Source organism: Hemiscyllium ocellatum, chromosome 19 (genome assembly GCF_020745735.1).
Source record: "Hemiscyllium ocellatum isolate sHemOce1 chromosome 19, sHemOce1.pat.X.cur, whole genome shotgun sequence".
NCBI classification, from domain to species: Eukaryota; Metazoa; Chordata; class Chondrichthyes; order Orectolobiformes; family Hemiscylliidae; genus Hemiscyllium; species Hemiscyllium ocellatum.
The window spans coordinates 75,691,275-75,695,313 of record NC_083419.1 but is presented as its reverse complement, the minus strand read 5'-3'; the positions used below and the strand labels follow the sequence as shown (position 1 = coordinate 75,695,313).

Below are 4,039 nucleotides of genomic sequence, written 5' to 3'. Positions count from 1 at the left end.
CCATGATTCAGCACCTCTGCGGCCAATTCTCGCACGTTGAATAACGACAGGCAGCTTCCAAATGAGGCCTTGCAGAGACGACTTTGGGGTACATTTGTCAGACAGACCAGTTGAGGAATCCGTGGCTCATCAGCTTCTTCCCTGTCTTTGAACCGGCCCGCCTGCGCAAGGAATGCAAATACGGTACTGCTTTTTGTGGAAGATTCAGAACGCGGTAACTACACTCTGAAACAGAATGGCATATGATCAGACCCAGCTTGGAGAAAACCTTTACAATGCTTTGCAAACTAATTTAATGGAATTGCATTACATTTCACAAAGAGAGCAGATTTGTTCGAGCGATTTCGAAGGCAGGTTTGCAGATGGGAAAGCAAGCAAGAAAGCTCCGTTCTGGTCCGGGTAAAAGGCTGCAATTGAAGAACAAAGCAGTTTCTGCCCAGTTTCGAACTGGGGACCTTCCGCGTGTTAGGCAAATGTGATGACCACTACACTACAGAAACAAGCCACGGCCGGGCGCGCTGCGGCTCTGTGGCAGCCAGCACTGAAAGTTGAAGCCATTCTCCGTTTCACCTTTCTTTTTCCAACAGCTCGTTGTTATCCAGGGTAACTGACATCTTGAAAAAGTTAAAAAAAGAAACAGACGTGAAATTGGTGACGAAATATAGACAAGGATGTGGTCAATGTTCGGACTGTAGAGTGAGGTGGAATAGGCTGGGACAACTTTCCCGGCAGCATAACGGCTGCGACATGATTTTATGGAAAGGTTTTGAACTGAGTATTTACGTGTTTTACCCAAGCTCGGGTGAGTTGGAAACTCGGGAGCATAGGTTTAAGGTGAGTGGTCTGAAATTGACAAAGGACCTGAGGCACATTTCCCACACACAAGGTTGTGCGTGTATGGAATGAGCTACCAGAGGGAGTGGAGGAGGCTATTGCACTCAGAAAATTGCAATGGTAATCGGATCAGTTTCTGGATAGGATGGGTTTAGAGGGATTGAGGCCAAATGCTGGGGAACGGGACTTGTTTAATTTTGGATATGTGGTGAGCATGGATGAGATACACCGAAGTATCTGTTTCCACGCGGTGTACCCCAATAACGTTGTGTTTGAAAGGATTACTTTTTAGCGGAGCTTGCCGTCGCAGTCTGTAGCACAATCATTTAGACTGTTCGACTGCTCACGGGAAAGGTAGTATTGTGAAACACTGCAGAAACGAACGACTTCCTTACTTTTGCTGTGACTGACCATACTTCGTGAAATTTTCCCAGATCCTCAGTTGAGGATTTTTGCTGCTGGAAGTTACCTCAGAACCCCTGTTAACTCGTAATGTATTGACCGAATCGCAAACAGAAAGCATTTAACACGGAACACAAACAAAACTGGCATACCTAATGCATGTTCAGACATGGCGAAGCATGAATGCTAAATGTGAGACAGTCCGAGGGCATGAGGCATAAAGTAATCTCACAACTAACAACTGGGCAATTCCAAACTACTCTTTCAAACATACTGCAGCCTTAGTGCACCACCACTTCCCAGACAATGCTGAAAAGAGAGAAAGAAAGAATATAATAAGTATGGGCCATAAAAAAGTGAATTTCACCAATCACAGTCTCGATTAGATTACCTTTCCCTTCCGGTGTCTCCAGGACGGAAATGCAGGAAATGGGAGAAATTCAATAACATATGCATTGGAAAGATTTTCCCATTCTCCAGAAAGATAAATAACGATGAATCGACTCACCGCCGGACTTTGTATCACAACAGCGATGAAATAACAGTCTCCATTCGGTTCCAGTAAAACCTCAACTTGCCTGAAACATAAACCAATCGCTGAGCTGCTTGCGACTTTCTGCAGGGGAGGCGAATAACATCATGGCAGCTGAGAGACCTGACAATACTCGGCACCTGTCCACAGTTAATTCTCCGATAACATCAATGCAGCGGGGATCGAAGCAGCATTCGAGCAGTGGAGTTGATCAGCTGAAGTGGCAGTGGTGGGATTCGAACCCACGCCCCTTTCAGGACTAGAACCTGGATCCAGCGCCTTAGACCGCTCGGCCACACTACCAGACAGCCTGAGTGTCCATTTTCTTGCATTTCGAATTGTGCTCCTGCATAACCACACATGCAAAGTCACATGAAAAGGGTTCCATGGTCCCTGTCCGACTCGCACAGCAGCTGGTATGTGCCCGGCTACAATGTCTATTTCGCAGCAGATAATGAAAGCCCATCAATCCAGACAAAAATCAATGGTAAGCTGTGTCTATCTTCTCAGACTCTTTTCAGCCCGAAATGTATCTTTGACTGCGTGAGAATATATGTTCGGTAATGATTTGGTCAAATCACCATGAGCTGCTTGACATTACTTCAATTTCGATTCTTGCTTTGCTGAATGATTTCACCGATTGCTCGAAACAGGACAACTTTCAGGTTTACACGGAACACGAAACACACCGGACTACAGGGAAAATGCACAAAGCTGAGCAGGCCGTGTTCCACATCATACCGTGCACTATATTTTCAGTCACTGTGTCTGTTTTGCAAAGAATGTTCTCCAGCCTAAAACCGGAGGTAGCATTACAATCCGAGAACGACAGATCACCTTGTGAGGATGATATGACCTCGGGGCTGGTTCGAGATGCCACTTTCCTTGCCTTTTACCTTAACCGTGCAATTGGCTGCAGGGATATTCACACCTGGACATGAGCCACATCGATACCGACTGACTTGGAAACCTGTGTGGGAAGCGACGAAAAGCGACTCAATAAATCTTGCTAAATTCCATGGTGCTCATTAGAAATGCAGTTTCTGTTCACCTCAATTTAAAAGGCAGTTTCTGAACATAGTAACTGAAGTCAAAAGGTAATTATCTCACTCCACCCCAATTCCGGGAGAGGTGCTAACTGCACTTGATTGCTTTTTGTTCTCGATGTGAAGAGTTCTCAGGCATGAGTCACCTTCACGTCTCTTGGTGCTGAGTGACTTACAAAGAAGGAGTTTCACCAGAGCTGCAACTGCCTCACTTTCCCACTCGCCCTGCCCGTTTACAGTTTCCTGCTCGTCAGTGATTTAAAGAAAACCAAAAGGTTGCGATGCTATTCTGCAGCCTCTCTGTCAATTCCTCCATTTCAGTTCCAACATGGCTTAGATCTCGGGGCTCACCTTAATACTAGCGACGCTATGAAACCACAAGTCCAGAGGTTCCTCTGGGAGTGCAATTTCTTTCATTGCTGTTGCTGATTGAATGAGTCACTAACGTGCGAACTGATCCAAACCATGATTCAGCACCTCTGCTGCCAATTCTCGCACGTTGAATAACGACAGAGAGTTTCCAAATGAGGCCTTGCAGAGACGACTTTGGTTTACATTTGACAGACAGACTAGTTCAGGAATCAGTGGTGCGCTGATCAGTAGCACCAGCGCATCAGCTTCTTCCCTGTCTTTGAACCGGTCCGCCTGCGCAAGGAATGCAAATGCGGGACAGTTTTTCGTGGAAGGGATCAGAACGCGGTAACTACACTCTCAAACAGAATGACTTATGATCAGAACCAGGTTTTACAATGGTTCTGATCAGAACAAGCCTTTACAATGCTTTGCTCACTAATTAAATGGAAGTGCATCACATTTCACAAAGAGAGCAGATTTGTTCGAGCATTTTCGAAGGCAGATTTGCAGATGGGAGAGCAAGCAAGAAAGCTCCGTTCTTGTCCGTGTAAAAGGTTGCAATTGAAGAACAAAGCAGTTTCTGCCCAGTTTCGAACTAGGGACTTTTCGCGTGTGAGGCGAACGTGATGACCACTACACTACAGAAACGAGCTTCAGCCAAGCGCCTTCCGGCTCTGTGGCATCCAGCACTGAAAGTTGAAGCCATTCTACGTTTCACCTTTCTTTTTCCAATAGCTCGTTGTTATCCAGGGAAATTGACATCTTGAAAACGTCAAAAAATATAGACTGAAATTAGTGACAAAATATAGACAAGGATGTGGTCAATGTTTGGACTGGAGTGTGAAGTGGAATAAGCTGGGACAACTTTCCC

General features: G+C 45.7%; 3 non-coding genes across 3 annotated transcripts; all 3 read right to left on the bottom strand.

The window, feature by feature from the left end:
* Nucleotides 1–427: 427 nt before the first annotated feature.
* trnav-aac (transfer RNA valine (anticodon AAC)) lies at nt 428–500 on the bottom strand. Its single transcript has one exon. It is a non-coding gene; the product is annotated as a tRNA-Val (tRNA).
* A 1,489-nt stretch (nt 501–1,989) lies between these two features.
* Nucleotides 1,990–2,071, bottom strand: trnal-cag (transfer RNA leucine (anticodon CAG)). The gene has a single exon. It is a non-coding gene; the product is annotated as a tRNA-Leu (tRNA).
* A 1,672-nt stretch (nt 2,072–3,743) lies between these two features.
* On the bottom strand, nt 3,744–3,816 carry trnav-cac (transfer RNA valine (anticodon CAC)). Its single transcript has one exon. It is a non-coding gene; the product is annotated as a tRNA-Val (tRNA).
* Between the last annotated feature and the right edge of the window lie 223 nt (nt 3,817–4,039).